Source organism: Podarcis melisellensis, assembly GCF_964234715.1.
Source record: "Podarcis melisellensis genome assembly, chromosome: 8".
NCBI classification, from domain to species: domain Eukaryota; kingdom Metazoa; phylum Chordata; class Lepidosauria; order Squamata; family Lacertidae; genus Podarcis; species Podarcis melisellensis.
The window spans coordinates 2,387,500-2,407,497 of record NC_138540.1 but is presented as its reverse complement, the minus strand read 5'-3'; the positions used below and the strand labels follow the sequence as shown (position 1 = coordinate 2,407,497).

Sequence of the window (19,998 nt, the reverse complement as noted above, 5' to 3'; positions counted from 1 at the left end):
TTCAATCTCTTGTTGTGTTATTTTATAATTCAGGATTGTCCTATCTTCTTGAGACGGCTTTGGTAGACCATTCTTTATCAAAAATTGTTCTATCTCAACCTCATTTTGCGGCCCTTGAGTGTATAGTTGTTTGAAATATCTCTGGAAACACTTTCTTATCTCCACTCGATTCTGAATATTTCTTCCTTCAACCTCTAGATTTGTGACAATTTTTTGAGATTCATAATCGTGGCTAACTTAGGTATATTGATTTCAATGGGTCCACTCTGAGCAGAAGTTAGTTGGACACACTCTGATATTTACAAGCATAAAGCGAACATTCTAGAATATTTGTCTAAGCTAACTGTGTTCTTCCAACCTTTCAACATCAGCTGAATGTATCCTAATGCCTGATCTCTTAATATGGTGATGTCTGCTGACTCCTAGATCTAGGAACCTGCAGGCAAACAGTGCTTGTGTTTTCAACCAGTTTTGAAACATGTACTTTATCTAACTGCATAGCCATGGGTCTACTTTGTGAGAAGAAGAAAGTCTGTTTTCCTGCCACTTCCTTTACCTAATACATGAGCAATGTCCTTTAAATAAACTTGAGGCGGCACATGAAAAGCAAGGTGTGTGCCTATGTTCCTGGGTTAGCTGTGAGCAAGCTTGCTTACTGAGGACAGAAAAAAACTTTGCCCATGTTCAGACACGCTTTTCTCCAGTGAACCAGAACATGTGGAGGAAAAAAACCTGATGTAGGCTGGCCCTCCGCAACCTGGTGTAGACGTCTTGGACTTCAACTCCCATCTGCCCCTTTGCCAACACAGCAGGTGGAAGTTGCAGTTTGAAACATCTGGAGGGCACCAGCCTGGGGAAGGAGGAGATCCGTGGTCTCCCTCTAAGCCTGGCAGGAACTGACAGGAACAGGGACTCACTAAAGCAGTGTAAAAGTTAAGGTTCTTTATTGAAACTCCTCCAGGTTTGATGCCAAGTTCAAAATCACTGGGGTGAGATAGAAACCGTCCCTAGCTGGCAGTGGAGGCCAGCCTTTTTCTGACCTAGAATTCCTCAGAAATATAGTGGCTACACTACAGTTTTATATCATTTCTAAACCATTTAACTGTCTTGGCTTCATCTGGCCACAAGACGGTTGTTTTAGGGCAAGCCGGCAGGACAACAAGGGACGTTTTTCTTTGCAACAGAAGGGCTAGAAAAGCATTACTAGCCTCTTTTTTATACAACAAGTGTTTTTCTCCTTGAAACTAACTTGGAGAGTATATTTATGTCACAGTCAGTTAAAAAGATATCCCCACGCAAACTGTCAGACCACACAGCAAATCTGATAGTTCTATATCAGGTTAATCATCAAGATCCTCCCTCCGCCCTCAAAGAATCCTGGGATCTGTAGTTTTGTGAGAGTGCTGGTAGCTACAGTTCCCAGCCTCCTATGAAGCAAAGTTCTGACTTCTGAAGCAGTTTGGCTCTGCAGTGTAGATGTGCCCTTTAACTGTGCAGAGGCCCATCTGGTCTGTGAAATAGACTTCTTCTTCTGTTTTGCTTGAACTATAATAACAGTAATCCAATAATATTCCAGGGAGGGGGTATGTGCCATAAAACTGGTTGTATTATATGCCCCCCCCCAAAAAAAACCTGCTAGGAAAGAATAAAACATGCTGCAGTTACAAAATTCCAACTGTCTTTTCTTTGGCTTTGTTGTGTCTCTCCTTTGGTGTGTGGGCTTGGGAAGGGTTTGCCAAGGAGCACTCAAACTTATGGGACAGGTTGGAGGGTGGGGATTGAGGGGCACATGCATACTCTCATGACACCAAGCCCCCCTTTGTGGAGGGGGGTTCCTCGCATTTGGCCTGCTGCCTCCCTCACCACCCCGGCCTCAAGTCACGTAGATGGGCCGGGGCCAGCGGTCAACGTGGGATGGCTCCCACAGGGGGCTTGAGCCACAGCTGTAGCCTCTCTCCCAAGCTGGTGTCAGAAGAGACTCCAGCACCAAAGAGGAGGGAAGGTCAGGTCAGGGTGGCGGAGGAGTCCAAGTGGTGGCAGTGGTGGCTGAAGAGATGCACCAATGGGGGGTGAGGAAGGAGAGGGCGAGGGAGGCAAAGGAGGTTGCTCCTTCCCCCTTCTTTCTATTGTCGCTTGTCAGCCGCACCTACAGTAATGCAGCCGCCATTTTGGGCCAGCTGCCACCCTCTCATGCCCACTGGTGTCAAGGAGGAAAGGGCTTCGCTTGGGGTTGGGGAGGATAATACAGCAGTTGCAAGGACAGTGACAGAGAGTGAGGAGAAGAGAGGTGGTGGGCAACATCAACTGTTATAGGAATTCTAAGGTCTTATATATATAATATAAACGTTCATAAAAATGTACGTGGCAAACACATACATAAGTATATAAGCCATGTGTCTGAAATAGTACAGGAGAACAATCCTGAAGCCATTTTGACTCTTCCAGCAACCTCAAATGTCTTCCCCATTGCTCACAAATCCTGTCTTAACGGTGAGCCTGTGACCTGGCTTGGATAGTGTTCTCAAAGCTACCAGCATGAGTTTGACTAAACTGCGGGAGGCAGTGGAAGACAGGAGTGCCTGGCATGCTCTGGCCTAGGGGGTCACGAAGAGTCGAACACAACTGAACGACTAAACAACAACAAAGAATGACCAGGCTGCCAAGATCTAGCAATGATTGACCATTGACAGGTTTTCTGCTGCAGACCACCCCCTGTGATTTATTTCTGCTGAGGACCCCCTCTTTCTGTGACGTATATATGATGTTTTGGGTGGTGGTCTTGAGCTACACGGGAGGCAGTTTCAAAAGTCTATATAAGAGCTTGCACACCATTGTTCTAGGTTCTTCTCCTCCCTCCCTGCGTGGGGGGAGTGGGGGGATTCTGTTGCAACAGTTCAATAAAGATCAGACTTATTAGCTGCTTTGCTTCTCAATATTCTCTGGTTGGCCTCTGTTATTTTCTCCTACTAATAGAGAACTTGCATAAGGACTCTATATGGCTCTTGGATACCCCATAAGGGATATTGGAACAGTTTTTTTCTTATAACACCAACCAATGAACTGGACCCACCCTCTGCCCTGCCTGCACAAACTCTCGCTCTCCCCCAGCCACCCTCTGCCCATGCAGTTTTGAGGAGGAGGAGTTTAAATACGGGGGGGGGGGGCAGGCAGGCATCCCATTTGAAATCCAAATGGGACTGGGGACTCTTTTATTAATAATATTTTTATTGGTTTTACACAATTGTATACATTTTAACTTTAACCATTTCAAACATTAAAATAAAAGGTTCTTTTGAACCTTCGGACCTCCTTCCCTCCCTCCATGGATTCCATATTTAAGATTAAATTTTCTGCATCTTTTACCATTATCCATCTATTATATATCCCTAGTTAACGCAGTCAGTTCCACATTATTATTATTATTTATTTCATTTCTATACCGCTTTATATTACAAGTGTCATTACATCCCTGCCAATGATTTTAAATGTTTACAGTGGTCTTTTAAATAAATTAAGAATTTGCTCCAGTCTTTTAAAAATATGTGATCTTCCTGGTTTCAAATCTTCCCCATCTGTTTCGCCATCTCTGCCTACTCCATCAGTTTCGTCTGCCATTCTTCTTTTGTTGGTACTTCTCCTTCTTTCCATCTCTGGGCTAGTAGCATTCTCGCTACCGTCATTGCATACATAAAAAGTCTTTTGTCCTCTCTTGGTATCTCTTCACCTATTATACCTACAAAAAGTCTTCTGGTTTATTAACAAATGTATTTTTTAAATATTTTCTTTATTATATATCATTTCCCAGAAAGCCTTTACCAGTGTACATGTCCACCACATATGATAAAAAGTACCGTATTTTTTGCTCTCCTAAAAAGTAAGGGGAAATGTGTGCGTGTCTTATGGAGCGAATGCAGGCTGCGCAGCTATCCCAGAAGCCAGAACAGCAAGAGGGATTGCTGCTTTCGCTGCACAGCGATCCCTCTTGCTGTTCTGGCTTCTGAGATTCAGAATATTTTTTTTCTTGTATTCCTCCTACAAAAACTAGGTGCGTCTTGTGGTCTGGTGCGTCTTATAGAGCGAAAAATACGGTATCTCCCTTTCCTTTGCATTTTCAACACAGATTTGAACTCGTTTTGTACATTTTTGCAATTTTACTTGGTGTTAGATACCAATGACACATCATTTTCATATAGTTTTCTTTCAACAAACAGCATGCAGTAAATTTTATTTCCTCTTTCCATAACTTTTCCCAAGATGAAAGTTGGATATTATACCCAAAATCTCTAGCCCAATGTATCATCACTGCCTTAACTTCTTCATCTTTTGTATACCGTTCCAAAAGTATTTTGTACATTTTTTATAACACTATTATTTTCAAACAGATCTATTTCAAACCTCGATCTCACTGTATCAAAACCATTTTTTTGTCTACCTTAAAAACATCACTTAATTGGTGATACTGTAACCACTCCGTTAATAACGCTCTTACATCTCTAGTTTCCTCAATTTTAGTTGGTCTTCTGCCTCTATTAACAAATCTGGTCCAATTCCCTCTCATATTTAATCTTTTAACTGAAATTGCTTTGGCCACCTCATGAGGAGAGAGCCACCATGGTGTTCTACATTCTAGTAAGTTTTTATATCTATCTCATACCTCGTAGATTGATTTTCTTACCAAGTGGTTCAGGAATCCTTTATGTACTTTCGTTTTATCATACCATAAATATGTGTGCCACCCAAACCTGTTACCATGACCTTCCATATCTAGTAAATCTTTATAATATAACTTCAAATCAAGCAAGGAGAAGCCTCCTCTTTCTTTAGGATCTATTAGTAACTTTTATTTTATTCTTGGTTTCTTTGGGACAGGGGACTCTTTTGTCCAAAAAAGGGACGATCCCGTTTTTCTAGGGACAAGTGGCAACCCTGCTCAAACTGGACATTTGAGGAGATGGGACCTAAGTTACTGTCCATGCTCAGTCCTTGGACCTCTTTCCTGGTACTGAAGGGCAAAAAGATTCCTGCATTGCAGGCGGTTGGACTGAATGATTCTCGTGGTCCGTTCCAACTCTACAATTATATGATTCTCTGGTCCTCTCCTCCCCACCATGTGCCCCCCAAATGGGCTAGGGCCATGTTTAAGAACCCCCGGAACAGTGCAGGGGATGGCAGATTGGGATCGTTCCATCTGGCCAGCCAAAATGCTTGGCCTGGTGAAACAATTGCCTCAGTGCAATGTTGCATTCCTCCCACTGAAATTAATAGAACTGTCTAACTGAGGTCATCTCTGAACTGAGATCGTGAAGCTGGGGCTCCAGTACTTTGGCCACCTCATGAGAAGAGAAGACTCCTTGGAAAAGACCCTGATGCTGGGAAAGATGGAGGGCATAAGGAGAAGGGGATGACAGAGGACAAGATGGTGGGACAGTGTTCTCGAAGCTACAAACCTGAGTTTGACCAAACTGAGGGAGGCAGTGGAAGACAGGAGGGCCTGGCGTGCTCTGGTCCAGGGGGTCATGAAGAGGCAGACACAACTGAACGACTAAAGAACAAACTGAGGTGAATTAATTTCAATGGGTCTACTCTGAGTAGACATCAGTTGGCTACAACTGCATATCCTCCAAGTGCCTCTGTTTTCCAGGGACACTCCTGGGATTACAAAAACCACCCCAGCTTCTGATTTGATCCAGGAATGTCCCTCTTTCCCCCACCAGTGCTGCCTGCCACCACTGAGCTGGGGAGGAGGAGGAGCCGGTGCTTGTCCTGAGCGATGGCAGTGGTGGCTGCTACTGCTGCTGCTGCTACAAGGGCCTCTCCATGCTGCTGCTGGCTTCTTCCCTCGGGCAGCTCGTAGGGGCTGCTGGAGAGCAGACAAGAAGGAGGAGACATCTACTGCTCCCTCAAAGGCCCTTTCTCCCCTCCTGCCCCTCCATTATTTATTTAATTGTTTAATTTCATTTATTTATATACCACTTAATACTGAAGATACTCCAGGTGGTTCACAAAACAACAAATAAAACATGTACATATACAAACAATTAAATGGAAAGGCTATAATACAATATTACAGTCTTCAAACAACTTACGGTCTTCAGACAAAAACACCTTGGAGATCCAGGGCCACAGAGAAGTTAGGCTGGCCTCAACCAGAACCAGGGCATTTTCGGCTGTGGCCCCAAACTGGTGGAACGCTCTGTCACAAGAGACTAGGGCCCTGTGGGACTTGACATCTTTCCGCAGGGCCTGCAAGACAGAGCTGTTCCACCTGGCCTTTGGCCAGGGCACAGTCTGACCCCCTCCTTTGGCAATCCTCACAGAACCCTAGCCCAATTGATTGCCATTAATCTGATTTGAATTCATTTTATAATGAAATGATTTTAGAATGTGTATCATTTTATTGTTAGCCGCTCTGAGCCCAGCTTCAGCTGGGGAGGGGGGATATAAATAACATTTTATTATTTTATTATTATTTATTATTAAGCAAGAGTGCAATACAATGCAGAAAAACAATTTAAAAACCTACACAGAAACACAGCAGCCAATTATGAAACCTTTTAGCAAGCAACTTCAAGCCCTTGCCCCCTCCTCTTTATCTTTAAACTGCACTTGGAACAGACACCCCTTCAAAGAGAGGGCATGGAAGAGGGGAGCACAGGATCGTCTGTTGAGATCACCCCTGATCTCCAGCGACAGAAGCAGAGACCAGGAGAAGGTGAGTTGCCTCTCTGCCCAAGACTGGACTACTTCTGAATTATTCCAAGCCAATCTGAAGCAGTGGGTTCCAACGGTTGCCAGACCATTGATGCTATCAGCCCATCAAGCAAGGTTCCAGTTGGCTGGCACGTTCAGTATTATTATTGCCAGCTTCAAGGAGGGTGCCAGAAATTGAACTTGTGATTAAAGGCCTATTAGTTCAGTAAGTATCATCACAAAATTGCATGCTAGCCAAGTTCAGTATTGGGGCAGTGCTAATAAGGTCATTTCCAAGGATCAAGTGAGTTTTAGAGCAGGTTATTCTGTATAGCCTATGGAACAGCCTTCCTATTGCTATACTTCAGGGGAATTCCATGGCTGGGAGCCAGGCCTCTTCTCCCTCAGCCATTGGGGGCAGCAGCCATTCTCTCCAAAAGACCAGCAACATCTGGCACCTCCTCCCCCTGAACAATACAAGCCAGTCCTTACAAAGAACAACTGCTTAAGAATTGGTCCCCGAGTTTGATTTTCCCTCTTCTCCCCGTATCCCTTTTCCCTTGTGTATCTCTTTTTTATTTACTGTAAGACCATCTTGTTTTAACTGATTGTGTGTAAGACACTCTGGGAGCCCTTTTGGCTGAGGAGCAAGGCACAAACACTCTAAATAATAATTATATCTGCATTTTCTGGAAAGAGTTGAAGACATTTTTTGTTCCCACAGGGTTTCCCAGGTGGATAAATGAGCCATGGCTTCAGTGTGGTTTTAAATTGATTTGTTTTTTTGTTTTTTTTACTGTTTTCAATTCTCTGATGTGCAAATTGCCTTCAAGTGGTGGTTTAGAAGGTGATTAATAAATCATTTGCAATAATAAAAGCAATAATAGTAGCAGTAAAAATAATAATAAGGCACCTGTTTTTTCCATCTAACATAGCATGGTCTACTCTGACTGAGGGCTGGCCAGAGGGTTTATGGTGCATGTGCAGAGTTGGCCTGCAGAATCCCCACAGACCATCTGCAAGAAATTGAAATCTCAGCTCTTCCTTGCCCTGGAAACAAGAGGGTTTATCATTAGAAAGGCAGATTGGCAGAGCTTGCCTCAGAGGCAAGCTAACACTCAGCACACAAACTGTTTATTAAACTCATGCTGCAAAGTTAAGAAATGAAGAATGGAACACTCTTGCCACTTTGCAGTGTGGCAGAAGAGAAATATGGCACATTTGCAAGTTTGGGTTGGTGGGAGCTCAGACACGATTGGATCTCTTTTGAAGATGCCCCCAGGGACTGGATCCTTAGGTAACATTTCCTGAAGGCCCATATCAGATCCAGACCCCAGATCAGTAGCTTCATTTTCGCCCCTCCCTCATCTGGTGCCATATCCACATCAACTTGCACCTCCAAAGCACCACACGGGGTGTCAAATTCTCCAGCTGCAGTGCTGGCTTGCTTTGTGACATGTTCACAATCAGAGTATTCAGGGGGGGTTTCCACTGGAACTCACTGGAACTCAGTTCTGACACCTGTCGGGGCAGCGCCATTGTCATTATGTGAGAACAAGGGAGACATTCATGGTGAGTTACAGCCCCTCCTTTCTAGAGAAATTGCACTGAGAGTATTCCTCCTCATCCCCTGCCTGGCTCCATAGCCTGTTCCACATCCAGCTTCTTCTTTCCAAATCACGGCCACCATGCTTCTTTGTCTCTGAACCTCAGAGGCAGACAATGCCATAGGAAGAATCATGCTCGGAGCATAAGTGTTTGGCTTCTGTGGATGAGTCACCCTCTCCCGGCCCATGACTTTGGCCTAGTAAGTCCTTCCTCCCAGCCAGCTGCCCTGGCCTTGAAGCTGACAGGATGTGGGTTGCAGGTGGCTTAGGAGAAGGAAGGGGCCTTTGTTTTTGCCGCCACTGCCACAAATCCTGGAGCTGATGAGGTAAAGAGCCTGCTGCTGACGCTGGAGGTGGTCTCCTGTTGTGCTCAGCTGTGACACACTCACGCACCCTCCCCAGCTCCTTTCCTTACATGTGTGTTCCTTAGATGTGTGTTCCTCAAGACAGCAGCTGGCTGAGGGAGGGAGGCAGGAAGGAAGGGCAGCAAAGCAGCAGTGGGGTGAGGAAGCGAGAGAGCTGGCTTCGCTTCCTCAAGGACTGGTGTCCCAGGTGCCAAGTGCAAAGGTTGTTCCAAGCAAAAAGACATTCTCAGCTTTTGGCACAAGGCTAAGCCCCCAGGCCTACTTTCCGCAGCTGCCAGAGACCGACCAAGACTCAGAAGATATGTCCTAAACTCTTGTTTACCTGAGTTAATGCCGTGCTAAAAAAAAGTGCTTCTTCTCCTACTTTATCTCAGGGCACCTCCAGACTGTCAGAGTCTTGCAAGAGGGATTCAGGTGCATACTGGAAATCTGCACTATCTAAAGCAGTATCACACCACTTTAAACAGCCATGGCTTTGTTGTGTATTGAGTCAAAGGATTTTATGTCTGTATTATTATTGTCTGTATTTGCATTAGGGTAAAGTAACTGCCTTTTGGTTCCAGAGGGTACAGCTACTATTGGTTCATTTAAGCTGCTGTATTTGGATCCTCTGTCTTATTGGTTTCCTCCAAAAGGCAGGACTGTGATTGCCTGATATTGTTCCCTCCAAAATGTATCCTTTCTAGTTAGTTCCCTGTCCCTATAAATGTAGCTCTTCCCTCCTCAGTCTCAGTCTTGTTTGCTTGAATAAAGAAGTGTTACTAGAGAACTGTCTCCAGCATATTATGTCAAGAGAGCTGAAATCACAAACCCCACGTCACAACAACTGGCGACAAGGATGGGATCCGGAATGCTGAGGAGCGGTTAAACGCAGCCCCGCCTCAGAGTCCGGATTGTAGCTAAGAACAAGACTCACTGGCCAGCTGAGAAGACGACCCTGCCCACAGGACCATGGAGAGTCCAAGGGTATTGGAGCCCTTCCAGCCATCAGAGCCCCACACGTGGGAAGACTACGTCGAACGCTTCGAGTTCTTCGCGGTGGCTCAAGGGATCACCGATGCCAGCAAAAGAAGGGCCACATTCCTGAGCTACTGTGGGCCTGAGATCTTCACGCTGGCCAAGGCATTGCTTGCTCCAGCGAAGCTAAGTGAGACATCTCTCAAAGATATTCTTGCCTGCCTAACAAGCCATTTGGCGCCTACTGAGACCAAGATGGCCCGGCGGATGGAGTTTCATAAGAGGCAGCAGCGTGCTGGGGAGTCTGTATCTGCATTTCTAGCTGAACTGCGGAAGCTCACTCAGTTGCGCATGCCATGGACGAGCTAGAGGCTACTCCGAGCCAGAGCCCAGTCTGTGGGGTTGAGTCAGTGCATCAGGCCTGCACAGTGCACAAAGATCACCGAGGCAGGTGCCCTGGTTGTGGCGGAAACCATGAGCGGAAGAGTTGTCGTTTCCGGGATGCTATGTGCCGGACGTGCGGAAAGACAGGTCACATCGCCAGGGTCTGTAGATCGGCGGCGTTGGGAGCGACAGGAGCACCTAGACTGGAGCATCGCAGACCGCCCACAGCAAACCATGTTCTAAAGGACTGCCACTACGTAACGGAGATCAACAAGAGGGTCATGCAGTTTCCAGCGCAAGGCAAGGCATACGTCAAGGTGAAGATTGAGGGTCAGCTGTGTGACATGGAGGTGGACTCCAGATCTGGATTCACTATCGTGTCGGACCAGACCGCAACCAGGGGTAAGTTGCCTCCTCTGGAGCCCTTCCCGGCAACTTTGCAGTCATACTCAGCGGGCCGCATCCATGTCATGGGAATGTGTGCCATGAGAGTACAGTTCCGGGACAAACAGGCGGTACTCAAACTGGTGATTGCGAAGGGCAGTTGCCCCAGTCTCCTGGGCACTGACTGGTTCCCCGCCCTGGGACTGAGTATATCAGGGCTTAATTCAATCCAAACCTGCCCTGAGATGAGCGAGGCATTATGCAAAGAATATGCTGGTCTCTTTAATGGAAAACTGGGTTGTTATAAAGGGCCCCCAGTTGACTTCGAATTGGACCCTGGGGTGGCCCCAATCCGACTCAAACCAAGGCGAGTGCCATTTGCACTGCAACCCAAGATCGAAGCAGAGCTGGATAAATTGGTCAAGCAGGGAGTTCTCTCACCCGTGGACTCCGCTAAGTGGGAGACTCCAATCGTCACGCCCCTTAAAGCAAATGGGGAAGTCAGGATCTGTGCTGATTACAAATGTACTATCAATAAGGCACTCAGGGGAAACTCATACCCCATTCCAGTCGTATCACATCTGTTGGCTAAACTGGCTGGGGGCAAGGTGTTCGCCAAAATTGACCCGGCACAAGCTTACCAACAGCTGCCAGTAACCCCACAATCAGCGGAAGCACAGACTATTGTCACACATAAAGGGGCGTTCAGAGTTAACAGATTACAATTTGGAGTTTGTGTGGCCCCAGGGATTTTTCAAGGGCTCATGGAACGCCTGTTAAGAGGTCTGCCGGGGGTCTTGCCGTTTTTTGATGACGTTTTGATTGCTGGAAAAGACCCACAGGAACTGGTTGCGCGTGTCCGTGCAGTGTTGCTCAAGTTCAAGGAGGTGGGGTTGCAACTAAAAAAGGAAAAATGCAGTTTTGGGGTGCCAACTGTGGATTTCTTGGGGTTTAAAATTGATGCATCAGGCATCCACCCCACAGATGCTAAGGTTAAGTAAGGCCATCATCGAGGCACCACGACCACAGAACAAGACGGAGTTGCAGTCATTCCTGGGACTTATTAACTTTTATCATTCGTTCTTACCCCAGAAAGCTTCAGTAGCTGAACCATTACATAGACTGTTGCAGAAAAAGAATGTGTGGCGATGGGGGCAGGGGCAGCAGAAGGCTTTTGACTCCTTGCGAGGAATGCTGAGTAGCAAGAGCGTCCTTGCTCATTATGATGAGTCGAAGCCGCTGGTCCTGGCATGTGATGCCTCTCAATACGGCCTGGGGGCGGTGCTGAGTCATAGGGAACCGGATGGGTCGGAAAAGCCCATCTCTTTCTATTCCCGTACGTTGTCGCCCACGGAGCGCAACTATGCTCAAATTGACAAAGAGGCGCTTGCAATTGTGGCGGGAATCAAAAAGTTCCATGATTATGTGTACGGTCGCCAATTCTCCATTGAAACGGACCACAAACCACTGTTAGGGTTGTTCAACCCGAACAAACAAACGCCACAAATTCTCTCCCCCAGAATGTTGCGTTGGTCTATATTCCTGAACGGGTTCCAGTACACCTTGACCCATGTGCCGGGGAAACGGTTGTGCCACACTGATGCGCTGAGTCGATTGCCCCTTCCTGGCGGGAGCAATGAGGATCCTGCTCCAGCGGAGCACATAATGATGCTGGAAACACTTCCGGGGGCTCCTGTAACGGCTACTGATATAGCTGAGAAAACGAGGAAAGATGCTGTTCTCTCCCGTGTGCTCACTTGGGTGGGGAGGGGGTGCCCAGGTGGTCCGCACGAAGACAAATTCAGGCCTTATGCGACAAGGCAGCACGAGTTGTCCATGCATAAGGGTTGTCTCCTGTGGGGAGATAGGGTGATCATCCCAGCACCACTGAGAAACAGGGTTCTTGAGACGCTTCACATGGGACACCCGGGAATGGTCAGGATGAAGTCGCTAGCCCGATGTTATGTGTGGTGGCCTAGAATGGACCAGAACATAGAACAATGGGTACGGACATGCAAGGCATGCCAAGAGGTGCGGCCAAAAGTGGCCAGAGCACCAGTTCACTGGTGGGAGCAGTCCAGATCTCCCTGGAGCCGGCTGCACTTAGATTTTGCTGGGCCATTCCAGGGGAAGGTCTTTTTGGTTATCGTCGATGCATATTCCAAATGGTTAGAAGTGGCGATGGTCCCTAGCATGGCATCAGCTGCCGTAATCAAGGTGTTGAGGCAGCTGTTTGCAACCCACGGGTTACCTGAGACCATTGTATCAGATAATGGGGCAGCTTTTGTATCCCAAGAATTCAGGGCATTCTAGGCTGATAACTTCATAAGAGGGGTCACATCCGCGCCCTTTCACCCATCCTCCAATGGGCAGGCGGAGCGCATGGTAAGAACAGCCAAAGAATCCATTGCGCGCTTAATGGAGAGTAACTGGTCAGCTCGCATCGCGCGAATGTTATTTTTGCAGCATGCGACACCGTGTACTGCGACGGGCAAGTCGCCAGCTGAGCTGCTCTTGGGTAGAAGACTGGTAACGGTGCTGGATTATGTCCACCCGGATAAAATGCCAAACCGTAATTCAAGAGCAACCCCCCAGGCTGAGACTGACACAACAAGGTATCTCGCCCCTGAAGATCTGGTCTGGGTGAGGAACTATTCACGAGGTCCGCGGTGGGTGGCTGGTGTGGTCACCCGGACTAGTGGACCTGTGTCCTATTATGTGACCTTGGAAAATGGGCAAGTTTGGAAGAGACATATAGATCAGCTGAGGCGCCGGGCGCTCAGCAGGGAGGAGTCTGATAATTCATCCCTGGCTAACGATGCAGAGCTGCAAGACCAGAGTGAAAATGGCCCAGAGGTGCAGTCACCAGGGGCTTCAGCAAATGAACCAGGGTCTGCTAGTCCTCAGGATGACGAGGTACAGGTAGGGGACCCTGAGATGTCTGGGACTCCATCTGTTCCCCCCTACCACAGGTGACACCCAATCCAGAACCGGCAACACCTGTTGTCAGGAGATCAAGTAGAAGTTGTAGGACCCCACAGTACCTGAGAGATTACGTCTGCTGTGCTCACTAGGGGGGGAGGGGTGTTGTGTATTGAGTCAAAGGATTTTATGTCTGTATTATTATTGTCTGTATTTGCATTAGGGTAAAGTAACTGCCTTTTGGTTCCAGAGGGTACAGCTACTATTGGTTCATTTAAGCTGCTGTATTTGGATCCTCTGTCTTATTGGTTTCCTCCAAAAGGCAGGACTGTGATTGCCTGATATTGTTCCCTCCAAAATGTATCCTTTCTAGTTAGTTCCCTGTCCCTATAAATGTAGCTCTTCCCTCCTCAGTCTCAGTCTTGTTTGCTTGAATAAAGAAGTGTTACTAGAGAACTGTCTCCAGCATATTATGTCAAGAGAGCTGAAATCACAAACCCCACGTCACAACAGGCTTATCACAAAGAATCCTGGGAACTGTAGTTTTTAAGAGCGCTGAGAGTTGTCAGGAGACCCCTGTTCTCCCCATAGAGCTACAATTGTCAGAGTGGCTTGACAATTAATCATTCTTCCCAGGGAACTCTGAAAATTGTAGTGCTGAGATGGGAATAGGAGTCTCCTAACAACTCTAAGCACCCTTAACAAACTGTTTATGGTAGTATCACAGTCCTTCTGATGCATAGTGCGTTAGAGTCAGCAGAAATGAAGTTGGTTAAAGTGCTCTGTTGTCCTAGGCAGGGGTAGGCAACCTAAGGCCCAGGGGCCGGATGTGGCCCAATCACCTTCTAAATCCGGCCTGCAGATGGTCTGGGAATCAGCGTGTTTTTACATGAGTAGAATGTGTCCTTTTATTTAAAATGCATCTCTGGGTTATTTGTGGGGCATAGGAATTCGTTCATTATTTTTTTCCAAAATATAGTCCAGCCTATCACATGGTCTGAGGGACGGTGGACCAGCCCATGGCTGAAAAAGGCTGCTGACCCCTGTCCTAGGGCAACAAACCCACTTTCAGCAGGAACCTAAGCCTGGGTCTCAGCAAACTTAACTTGACACTCAAACCACTACACCATACTAGAATATTATATTTTTCTGTATTCTAGAATATATATATATTCTAGCTCCACCTGCTACACCTGCCTACCCTTTTGCCAACCAACCCGCTTGACACCTCCTGCCCCCCACTTCTCCCCCAAAAGCTGACCCCAAGCCCCTCCCTCATTTAAAAGAGAGAAGGGGCTTCCCAGAGCAGCATGCTCAACCCATGCATGAAGCTCAATAGGAGTATAGCATCTAGATCAAGGGAAGTAATAGTGCCACTGTATTCTGCTCTGGTCAGACCTCACCTGGAGTACTGTGTCCAGTTCTGGGCACCACAGTTCAAGAAGGACACTGACAAACAGGAACGTGTCCAGAGGAAGAAACTGGAACGTGTCCAGAGGAGGGCAACCAAAATGGTCAAAGGCCTGGAAACGATGCCTTATGAGGAACGGCTAAGGGAGCTGGGCATGTTTAGCCTGGAGAAGAGGAGGTTAAGGGGTGATATGATAGCCATGTTCAAATATATAAAAGGATGTCACATAGAGGAGGGAGAAAGGTTGTTTTCTGCTGCTCCAGAGAAGCGGACACGGAGCAATGGATCCAAACTACAAGAAAGAAGATTCCACCTAAACATTAGGAAGAACTTCCTGACAGTAAGAGCTGTTCAGCAGTGGAATTTGCTGCCAAGGAGTGTGGTGGAGTCTCCTTCTTTGGAGGTCTTTAAGCAGAGGCTTGACAACCCGATCTCAGTGATCACGGGCAGGAGGAGGAGTTATGCTAAGACCAGACCATGTCATTACCGAGGAGGCAGGTTTAGTCGTTGTTTGAGGACTATCCCTGCCTCCAGGTCTGGTCCTGACCGGAAGGATACAGTAATCAGCAAGGGAAACCCACATGACCTGAAAGTGTTGCTGTGCAATGCCAGGTCAATGATGAATAAAACCACTGCCATCCACGACCTGATTGTGGATGGAGGATTTGACCTGGCATGTGTGACGGAGACCTGGTTGGATGAAGCAGATGGGCCTGTCCTTGCCGCTGCTTGCCCACCAGGTTTCTCTTACGCACAGCAACCCAGGTCATGTGGGCGGGGAGGGGGGGTTGCAGTGATTTTTAGGAAGTCATTAGTCTGCACCAGGTGTCCTATTGGGAAGACCCAGTTTTCTGAGTGCATGTTCTGGAAGTTGGGCAATAGGGGCAGTACAGGATTCCTACTGGTGTACCGACCTCCCCGCTGCACCAAGGATTCCCTGCCCGAGCTGCTTCAGGTTGTGGCGGATATGCTCCTGGAGACACCTAGCTTGGTTGTCCTGGGGGATTTTAACATCCATGCCGACATGACCTTACAAGGAGCCGCTCGGGACTTCGTGGAAAGCATGGCCTCCATGGGGCTGTCCCTGAATAAGTCTGGCCCAACTCATAGCCACGGACATGCCTTAGACTTGGTGTTTACCTCTACGGATGTTGGTGATCTGACATTAACTAAAAGCGAAACAAAAGAAGTGCCATGGTCAGATCACTTCCTGGTGCAACTGGACTTCTCCGCAACCCTTCCCCTCCGCAGGGAGGTGGGACCGATTCGGATGGTCCGCCCCCGCCACTTAATGGATCCAATTGGCTTCCAGAGAGTGGTAGGGGATGCTTTATCCCAAGTTGATGGCCTTTCAGCTGATTCCCTGGTGGCCCGCTGGAATGCGGAGTTAACCAGGGCAATTGACTGTCTGGCTCCGAAGCGCCCTCTCCGATTGCATGGAGCCCGGACAGCCCCGTGGTTTTCCCCGGAGCTGAGGGTGATGAAACAATCGTTGAGACGGCTAGAGCGCCGGTGGCGGAAAACTCATTCTGAATCAGACCAGACACGGGTTAGAGCTCAACGTCGAGCCTACCAAGTGGCAATGGCGACGGCGAAGAGGGCCTTCTTCGCCGCCTCCATTGCATCTGCAGAAAACAGCAGCAGGAGACTTTTTCAGGTGGTTCGCAGTTTATCGGAACCACCTGTACCACCGGGGCCTGGTAGGGACCCCAAGATCTCCTGCAATGCTTTTGCAAAGTTTTTTGCAGATAAAATCGCTCAGATTCAGAAGGAGGTAGACTCCACCGTGGGAGCAGGGCCAGGGCGGGAGAGTGCTAGAGTTCTGTCTGGTCCTGTTATATGGGATCAATTCCAATCTGTTACCTCCGAGGATGTGGACAGGCTGCTTGGACGAGTGAAACCGACCACCTGTCTCCTTGATCCTTGCCCATCCTGGCTGATAAAAGCGAGCCGGGAAGCGCTGGGCGATGGGCTCTGCGGGGTGGTGAATGCTTCCCTCTGTGAGGGAGCCTTCCCAGACCCGCTGAAAGAGGCGGTCATTAAACCGCTTCTTAAAAAAACATCTTTAGACCCGGCCAATTTGGCCAACTATCGCCCAGTCTCAAATCTGCCATTCTTGGGCAAGGTGATTGAGCGGGTGGTTGCTGAACAACTCCAAGCACGCCTGGAGGAAACGGACCATTTGGATCCCTTCCAATCGGGATTCAGGCCTCACCATGGGACTGAAACTGCCTTGGTCGCGCTGGTTGATGATCTCCGGCGGGCTAGGGACAAAGGTGAGAGCTGTTTCCTAGTTCTGCTGGATCTCTCAGCGGCCTTTGACACCATCGACCATAACATCCTTCTGGACCGTCTAGAGGGGCTGGGAGCTGGGGGCACTGTCATACAGTGGTTCCGCTCCTTCCTCCTGGGCCGTGTCCAGAAAGTGGTGGTGGGGGGTGAGTGTTCAGACCCCTGGGCTCTCACTTGTGGGGTGCCTCAGGGTTCTGTCCTCTCCCCCATGCTTTTTAATATCTATATGAAGCCGCTGGGAGAGATCATCAGGGGGTTTGGACTGGGTGTTCATCAGTATGCAGATGACACCCAGCTCTACCTCTCCTTTAAATCAGAACCAGTGAAGACGGTGAAGGTCCTGTGTGAGTGCCTGGAGGCGGTTGGAGGTTGGATGGCGGCTAACAGATTGAGGTTGAATCCTGACAAGACAGAAGTACTGTTTTTGGGGGACAGGAGGCGGGCAGGTGTGGAGGATTCCCTGGTCCTGAATGGGGTAACTGTGCCCCTGAAGGACCAGGTGCGCAGCCTGGGAGTCATTTTGGACTCACAGCTGTCCATGGAGGCGCAGGTTAACTCTGTGTCCAGGGCAGCTGTCTACCAGCTCCACCTGGTACGCAGGCTAAGACCCTACCTCCCCGCGGACTGTCTCGCCAGAGTGGTGCATGCTCTAGTTATCTCACGCTTGGACTACTGTAACGCGCTCTACGTGGGGCTACCTTTGAAGGTGACCCGGAAACTGCAATTAATCCAGAATGCGGCAGTTAGACTGGTGACTGGGAGTGGCCGCCGGGACCACATAACACCGGTTCTGAGAGATCTGCACTGGCTCCCAGTACGTTTCCGAGCACGATTCAAAGTGTTGGTGCTGACCTTTAAAGCCCTAAACGGCCTCGGTCCTGTATACCTGAAGGAGCGTCTCCACCCCCATCGTTCAGCCCGGACACTGAGATCCAGTGCCGAGGGCCTTCTGGCGGTTCCGTCATTGCGAGAAGTGAGGCTACAGGGAACCAGACAGAGGGCCTTCTCGGTAGTGGCGCCCGCCCTGTGGAACGCCCTCCCATCAGATGTCAAAGAGATAAAGAATTACCTGACATTCAGAAAACATCTTAAGGCAGCCCTGTTCAGGGAAGTTTTTAATATGTAATGCTGTACTGTTTTTAACACTGATTGGGAGCCGCCCAGAGTGGCTGGGGAAACTCAGCCAGATGGGCGGGGTATAAATAATAAATTATTATTATTATTATTATTATTATTATTATTATTATTATTATTATTATTATTACCATATGTCAGGAGTGCTCTGATGGTGTTTCCTGCTTGGCAGGGGGTTGGACTCGATGGCCCTTGTGGTCTCTTCCAACTCTATGATTCTATGAACCTGGGACCATCTCATGGAAGGCATGAGCTACAGTCCTTGCCAGCAGATCTCTCATCAGCTCTGCAAGTGGTTCTCACTCTTTGTACAGGCTGACCTACACATTCTCAACCACTTTTCAGCTCCAAAACTAAACACATGTCCGTAGAAACTGCACAAATATTACCCCCTTTCTTTCTATCTTGTTCCTCTAGGATGCCCCCTTCCCTCAAGGTCTGGGGATGCAGCTGCCTCCTAAGCCACTGGAATGTGTCCTTGCTGAAGGAAGCTGGGAATGTCAACATTCCTCAGCACAGCTGCCTGGGGAAAGGAAAACAGTACATTCTGTAGTTGCTTTAGCTGATTTGGTGCAGAGGCTAGATAAAGCCTTTTTGTGAGCCAAGTTCCTATTGCAGATATTAATATTGCAGTTTAAAGAGACTGGATGCATGAAAACTGACTCCTTTTGGAAATGAAGCATTGTCCATACCCATTCAATTGTTCAACTTTTTACTTGAAGAACTTTCTTCAAAACATAACAGAAACATCAAAGATACATCCAAATAACATATGCTTATCCAAGCATAGGCTCAGCATCATCTCAGAAATAAAATAACTTATTATCAGAGCTTACAAACATAGCGCTCTCTCTCTCTCTCTCTCTCTCTCTCTCTCTCTCACACACACACACACACACACACACACACAAAAGAGGCTTCATTGCCTGCATTCCAGCCCCCCAGGCTGCTGAGCTCCTGGAGAGCCATTTACATGTCCTTATTCCACGCAGCCTGGGAACAAAGAACCAAAGGCAACTCCCTTCAAAATGGCATCTTGCCATTCAATACCTTAATCACTTGATCTAAGGTTAAACACTCATGTGTTAGCTAGCAGAAAACAATAATGCAGTGATACCTTGGGTTAAGAGCTTATTTCGTTCTGGAGGTCCTCTCTTAACCTGAAACTGTTCTTAACCTGATTTTTCTTGTATTTTTCTTGCCTATTGCATTGCATTGCATTGCACTGAACTGCATTACAATTGGAATTCTATGGAATTCAATTTGTAATACAATAAAATACAATATATAAGAAATAAACAAAAAATAAACAAAAAAATCGTACAGCATCCAGCACGGTACATGTGTGGAATTATTAAGTGGTCCTCCAAGATCCTCAGCCATTTTCAAGTGGTCTGTGGCAGAGGAGTTTGGGAATCACTGTGCTAAACTAGCCTTGAGGAAGGCATCAAAGCTGGAACACTCCTGCTTGCGGATGATGGTGTACTGCAACATTTTGTTGCATATCCCATGTTATTTTATATATATATAATAATGAAAAATATATTTGAAAAATGAATTTGTAAATTCAACAGCCTGCCCTATGGGCCTTTATTGTCTCAAGAAGGTTGGTCATCATCCTTTAGGCCGTCATTTTAAAATGATTTATAAAACATCTGCAGATTGTGCTGCTTTTGTTGTTGCTGCCAGAATGATCGGAAGAGACTCCTCTCACAGGTTTGCTCCTCTTCCTTACAAATCCAGGGAACCAAATACGAACCTTTGACATGGAAATGAGTTGCGCAAAAGGGAGACATTGCCCATCCTCCTTGCCTATTATTGCATGACCCCATTTTTAAAACACTTTGTCAAG

The 19,998-nt window shown here is 47.6% G+C and overlaps 1 protein-coding gene across 1 annotated transcript in view; it reads right to left on the bottom strand.

Moving 5' to 3' along the window:
• Positions 1-19,998, bottom strand: part of LOC309375832 (putative CENPB DNA-binding domain-containing protein 1) — a gene marked incomplete at its 3' end in the record, with an annotated part of 146,563 nt that overhangs the window by 51,186 nt on the left and 75,379 nt on the right. The window lies entirely within an intron of this gene.